The sequence below is a fragment of the Perca fluviatilis genome, chromosome 1 (genome assembly GCF_010015445.1).
Source record: "Perca fluviatilis chromosome 1, GENO_Pfluv_1.0, whole genome shotgun sequence".
In the NCBI taxonomy this organism is placed as follows: Eukaryota; Metazoa; Chordata; class Actinopteri; order Perciformes; family Percidae; genus Perca; species Perca fluviatilis.
In genome coordinates this window covers 28,626,657-28,633,786 of record NC_053112.1, presented here as the reverse complement: position 1 = coordinate 28,633,786, position 7,130 = coordinate 28,626,657, and the positions used below count along the sequence as shown (strand labels likewise).

The window sequence follows — 7,130 nt, the reverse complement described above, 5'->3', positions numbered from 1 at the left end:
AAAAACTATACACTAATTTATAAAAAACATATTTTTTTACCATATGAAACACACATGTTTCATTTGACTTAATCCTGTTTGAACCAGTTACGCACTGCTGTTGCTAACCTAAAACACTTTTAGCAAGTCTACTTCTCAGTGATTAGAGTACTGTAAATGAAGTACACAGAGAAAGTGCAAATTTACAATAAGTTCACCACACACTACACAAGACCAATGCTGCAAACTGAGGAAAATATAATTTATTTCTCTCCATATACCCAAATCAGTCAACATGGAGAATCACAACAAAACATGTCCCAGTTTTCATGCTACTACAGTAGTGTGCATAACACTGTTAGCTCAGCAAACAACAGACAAACATAAAATACGGTATCCAGTACAGGTTACAATCACAAAAATACACAGAAAAATACTAGACATTATCTCTTCGCCTAGCTGGATCTGACCAGAGAATTTCATCAACATCACAGGCAAACATCCTCATTGGCAAGACAACCGTCTTGAATGTTGAATCCATCCTTGCACAGCTGCGGCGTCGACTTGGTCACAGGCGTCCTCCATGGCCTCATTGAGGGGTACCTGAGCCTGGGGCCGGAGATTGTAAACCCTCGCGTGAATATGGGCCCCCTTCCTCCTTGTCGTTCTCGACCCTCAATCCTCAAATGTCACAGGGAGGGGTATCAAAAGTGCTGATATGGTGCATACAATGAGCAGCTGATTACTGTAACTGTAGACAGATTTTCTTTTACCTGTTTCCTTGTCGAAATGTCCTCATGACAGATGCCACTGTATATCTATTAAGATTTGGCTGAATTCTTAGTCCAGCATCCCTCAGCGTCAATCCGTGGTTCACAACATGGTCCACTTGCGCAACTTTCATATGATAAATTTGGTCCTCTTCTTCTTTGAGCAAATTCTCCAGCTTCAGGTCTTCCTCTCCCTCTCCCTCTTCCTCTACCTCTACCTCTACCTCCCCCTGGCCTCTACCTCTGGGTGGGCCTCTTCCTCTTCCTCTAATGTATCAATGACATCATGATACATTTCTGTGTCAAATGCATACAAGTGTGTTTAGTGTTTTGCAAATCACTGTGTGATGTTTTGCAAAAAGTGTGAAGCTGACAATGTGCTTACAGTTGTGCAGATCTAGGCTAGTGTTTTGCTCCTTGAGTGTAATGTTTTGCTACTTGTGGGAAAGTTTTAATTTTAGTGTGTAAGCACTAAAACTTTTTTGTTTTTGTTCTTCCTCCTCCTTGTACCCCTATTTTTACAGTACTGTACCCTGCATCTCACAAACTTGTCCTTTGTCTCTGTGATACTGTAATTCTTTTTCTTTGTTGATATGAACAACCAGTCAAAATCTATTGAGCAGTCAGTACAATGTTCAGGGTTTGCTCTCTGAACTGGCTTATATTGGTTGTGTCATGTCATTTGAAACAGGTGAAATCAATTTTGAGTGGTTGTGTTCTATCAATGAGATGTGTTCTCTATTTGTATTTGATTGTTGCCACTTGTGTTGACCAGTATGGATGACATGTGCATGTGCAGAATGTGTTTTGAGAATGAGAATGTGTTTACAGTTTTGCTGAAAAGTTGAAGTGAGATCTGCAAATTGTGTTTTACCATGTTAAATGGTTTAAGGTATTGACAACAGACTGCACAATTAGCTAAATGAGCTCAGGCAACTGAGAACTTTGTTCAGCCAATGGGTTTTAGTGTTTTAGCAATTGAGAAAAACTGTAAGCTGTAACACTTAATGATTTCGTGTTCACTCAACCGAAAAAGTGTGATCCTTGTGGCAAAAATATTTTCAGCTTGTCTCCTTGGCCTATGTCTTCATCTTGCTCGGATTACTGCTGCCATTTCACCAGGAGGCATATGCGAGGAAACCCGCTTGCGGCTGGTTTACACCTGCTTTTAAGAGGTGGAGAATTTTCACCGCAAAATAGAAGCACGCTTTCACGGGCGGTTTTTGTACATACTGCGGAATACATAATAAGGCGCACTTTACGCTTCCCCTCCCATCTATTTATGGGAAATTCCCACTTTCCCCTTGACCCTCCCATGAATGCATATGCATGACACGGAAAAGCGCAATTTGCCATTTTCAGTTCCCGCGACAGGCAGTCTGTGCTTTTAAGAGTGTTAAGTGTTAAGAGTTGTGTTGCTTGGAATGAGTTTTGCAGGTGATGTGAACTGTTTCGCTCAGGTGATAGTGCAGACTGTAGTTAGAGTTTTGCACAAGTGGCTTCAGATGTGCCCACTGTCGTTAAGCAATCGAAATTTTTTTTAATGCTATCATTAAAGTCACTCAGCGTTTTCACTGCACTAACACTACTGTTCTGACATTATACGCCAGGGGGGCTTTCATATTCAGAGCCTGCATCAATTTCTCTGGATTAGACTGGAGGATGTCATCTTGCGATACACTAACCGTATCAGACTGAAGCATCCTCGGGGGAATTGTAAACTTCACCGGCTAGAATATATTATCTACTCGCCTGATGATTTACTGTGACAGGTGTTCTGTGGTCAATTCTTTGCTGTTACACTCTCAGAAAAATACTTCAAAAGTTCCTCTCACGCTCGATTGGCACAACATCCTTTGATTGAAGTTGAAGGGTGAAAGGCCACTCCTCTCTTTTGGGGCCTTGAGATATTTTTCAACTCTGAGAGAGAGAGATGGAGCACTGAAGAAGACTGATTTATAAGCTGCTGTCACTATAATTAAGTTAATAGCCAAATTAAGCAGTGAGAAGCAAATTACCACCTGACTCTGCAGTCCCCCTCATCTCTATGGAGCTTTACTGTTTTGGTTCAGTCTCTGCGCTCTCATCAACTTTATTTCCAGCCACGTGCAGCTGTTTGTTATTGAAAAAAGCTCTTTCAAACCCAATATATGCTAGCTACCCAGCACCAAACTGAAAAAAGCACTAGCTGATGAACATAGTGGAGTATTTAGCAACTAAAGAACCAGATATTGGATGGGTGGGTGGCTGAGCCTTTCCAGCCCTTCTGTCCAGCCTCCTCATCATCAGTGCATTATCTATTGTGGTTCATCCAAGGCTGAGATATAGACACCAACATAATATGACTGATAATGTCTTCATCCATTACATTTTCGGAAATGGAATTCCTCTCTGCAGTCATCAGCTACAATATGTAATATGCTTGCATGGCTTCAGCCCCCAACAGCAGCCAACAATGAGTTGTCTGCAGTTAAGTGAATTTGACGAAGCAAATCCTGAAATCTAACAGCAAAACAAGAAATTGTGATGCGGTTTCAAGACATTTTTAATACCAAAATCATAAACATGTTCACTCCAGTGTTCTCCCATTCATTTTGTCCATCCATTCATCCATCCATCCATCCTCATCTGCTTATTCGGGGTTGGGTCATGGAGGCAGCAGCACCAGCAGGGGACCCCAAACTCCCCTTTCCCAAGCATTCAATTTCAGTTTGTTGTTAATATATTCCAAGTTGTTTTTTCCAATTAATCTCCATTTACCCCCTATCTAAGCGCACTGCCTTGAAGATGGTTCCCTCACTGTCAGACACTTTCTGCATGTTTCTTCCATGTTTATTTCCTAATGAGTGTTTTTTGCTTTCCTTGCTCTCTTTTGTGATGTAATATTGGGGGTTTGTTGTCTTCATTTATCAATCCAAACATACTGACACTGTGAAGACCTTTGCGGATGCGATTAAGGGCTATTCTTAAACTTTATTTAATTTGACTTGCTGCAAACTAAACTGGTGTTGTTTAAAAAAAAAAAAAATTGGACTAGATGCAACTTTGATGATTATAATATTGGTCATTCTACATCCTCTCTCTTTCCCTTGTGCTGTTTTGTATTCCCCAGCAGATGACAGAGAAAACAGGTGCGAAGCTGAACATGGTTGGCCAACAACAGGTAAACAATCTGTTCGGGGTCCTCTCCAAGGTGTTTTGGAAAACTACCACTCTTCAAAATTGCATGTGAATACACCTGCAATTTACACAAATAATAGTCTTTAATTCCTCTTTTCTGATACTGAGCTTATTGTGGCCCTCACCTAAAACAATGCAACATTACACTTGAAGAAGGTGTTTTATGTTTTACAGTTTTTTACGATTGTTTACACACTAAAATAAAAATTTTCACACAATTTGCAAAATTCTACTCCAATGAGCAAGACACCTCCACAGATTTGCACAACATTACACACAATGTCTGCTTCACCCTTTTTGCAAAACATTACACACAGTGATTTGTAAAACTCTACACACATTTTCACACCTTAGACACAGATAAGGATTGTGAGGTTACTTCCTTGTCATTACAAAGCACCGGATTGCCAATTACCACACTAATGAACAAATTGGATAAACACATCTACCAGGTGTGGAAGCACACATGTGCTAATTTGAAAACGCAGCACTCAGGTGTGCTATAAAAGGCAGCAGGTGAGTTCACCTGTCTTCAACAAAAATGGAAGGAGTTAGAAGAAGAAGAAGAAGAAGAAGAAGAAGAAGAAGAAGAAGAAGAAGAAGAAGAAGAAGAAGAAGAAGAAGAAGAAGAAGAAGAAGAAGAAGAAGAGTGAGAATGAGAGGGGGAGCTCAAAGAGGAGATGAAGGCGGTAGAGGAAGAGGAGAAGGAGGAAGAGGAGAAAGAGGTAGAGGAAGACGCCTAGGTAGAGGAAGAGAAGAACCTGAACAAAGAAGACGAGGACCAAATTTGACTCGAGAAATCCATGCAACACTTATTGACCATGTTATCAACCATGGACTGACACTGATGGAAGCTGGACAAAGAGTTCAACCAAATCTCAACAGAAATACTGTTGCGTCAGTAATTCGGACATTTCATCGAGAAAACAGGTAAGCTAACCACACAGTATAAATTGAAACTGAAGCTTGTATAATCAATATTGTTTATTGTGACATTTGACTGTAGGCTGTCATATATTTATAAATTTATTTATTTATTTTTCTTATTTTTTTTTTTACATAGGATTGAGGGTCGAGGACACCAAGGTGGAAGGGGCCCTATGTTTACTCGTGCACAAGAGGCCGCAATTGTGAACATGGTTTTGGCCAATAATTGTATCAGGCTACGAGAAATCCAAGCCAATATCATCAATGATGACAATATTTTCAATAACATCCAACGAGTCTCTCTGTCAACATTAGGTCGATTCCTAAAGAAAAATCAAATATACATGAAGCAACTGTATCGGGTACCATTTGACAGAAATTCAGAGAGAGTGAAACATCTGCGCAATGAGTATGTGGAGGTATGCATTGTTCATCTGACTATGGTGTGGTATCATGCACTGCTCATAATGTTCTGTCACAAAAAATATACTGTGCTATAGATATTGAATAGCATCCTATTTTCTTGTGTTTCAGAGAGTCTTGCAAATGGATGCTGCTGAAATTCAACATGAAGAGGGAGAAATGTAATAGGGCACTGGGCAATCACTAATGTGCCAGGGCAACGAGGGGGTAACATCACCCTTTACGCTGCTATCACACAAAATGGGGTCCTCCACCACCATGCAAATCTGGGACCCTATAATGCAAATCTGATACTTGCATTTCTTGACCGATTGCTTGAGATTGTCACCGCATTACACCAAGTGGACCAGATGCGGTACATTGTCGTTTGGGACAATGTCCCATTCCATCGGGCTGCTCTGGTCCAGAACTGGTTCCATGATCACCCTGATTTTGAAGTTTTATATCTTCCCCCATACTCCCCCTTCCTGAATCCTATAGAAGAATTTTTTTCAGCGTGGCGTTGGAAGGTATATGACCTGCGGCCTTATGACCGTTTGCCCCTCATTCAGGCCATGGAACAGGCATGTGATCTTATTGAAGCAGCTTCAGTGCAGGGGTGGATTCGTCACACAAGGCGATTCTTCCAACGGTGCCTTGCCAATGAAGACATAGCCTGTGATGTGGATGAGATTTTATGGCCTGATCGAGCCAGACGGAGAGACGAATAGTTACAGTATTCTTGTTGCTTTTACTGTAGCTTTCTTTCATTTCTGTTTACTTTTACTTTTTCTTAAGAGTCAAAGTGTATGTACTGTAATTCATGCAGTAATTTTTATTTGTCTACAGATTTTATTTGTTTACAGTAATTGATATCATTGTTGGTTGATGACTGAAACTGATTATGGTAGAAATACTGTAAGTATTGAAATAAATACTTGAAATATTCAGTCTGCTGCATCAAGTGTTGTGCAGTGCTTGGTAAGGTTATAGTTGGCCTACAGTATTTGTGTACATTCTCCTTAGATCTCAAAACAAATCATGAATGATGTTGTGAGTTTCTCACTATTTTTGTCACCTAAATTATCTCTTACATAAGAATGTCTGGCCAAAAATCTAATTGCCTACTTTTTTTTTTTTTTACAAATGTGTTTTTTATTTATCACAGCAGTGTGAAACTGGCTGCAATAGTGTATGATCATTGACAAATGTGTTGGTTAAAATGAAAACTAATAGCATTTTTACAAATGTGTATATGTTTTGACTGAAGTGTGTATTTTTTGACTGAAGGGTTTCATTTTGCTAACAATCTAGGAATTTTGCAAATTGATTGTGGTGTTTGGATAATTGTGATTATATTTTGACAAAAAGAATCCGGTTTTCAAAATTGTGTGTAAACAATTGAAAAAAAACTAATTATTGTCAACAAATCCTATGAAAAGACCCAAATAACATTGTCATTGTGAGTACTTTCCATCTATTAAATCCTATTCATAACATCCGGTAAATACTTCAAAAAACACAGGTCATCAATATTTAATTTCATAATTTTAATTCAAAGAAAGGTTATTTCCTTAAAGAGCTGGGCACTACATTTTTTGGCAAACATTACTCAAAGGAGAAAATAGTGCATTTGCTGGGGACTATTTTCAGCTGTGGATTAACACACATTGGTGTGCAGGTCAGTGTATTAAAGCTGTGGTAGGCACTTTATTTTAGTGTTGTTGGGAAAGAATTCCATAATCTTTCAGCATATTGTAATTCAAGTGCGTGGTCTGAGAGAAAACTGGACTTCAGCACCTCCTCTTGGCTCTGTATTTAGGCTTCAGAAAATCTAGCCATCACGGGAGACTTTGGTCAATCACAAGTCAT

At 39.5% G+C, this 7,130-nt stretch overlaps 1 long non-coding RNA gene across 1 annotated transcript; it reads left to right on the top strand.

Annotated features, from left to right (window-relative positions):
- Positions 1 to 4,811: 4,811 nt before the first annotated feature.
- LOC120564808 lies at positions 4,812 to 6,081 on the top strand. The gene is made up of 3 exons (XR_005640149.1): positions 4,812 to 4,859; positions 4,993 to 5,275; positions 5,391 to 6,081. It is a non-coding gene; the product is annotated as an uncharacterized LOC120564808 (long non-coding RNA).
- The last annotated feature ends 1,049 nt before the right edge of the window (positions 6,082 to 7,130 follow it).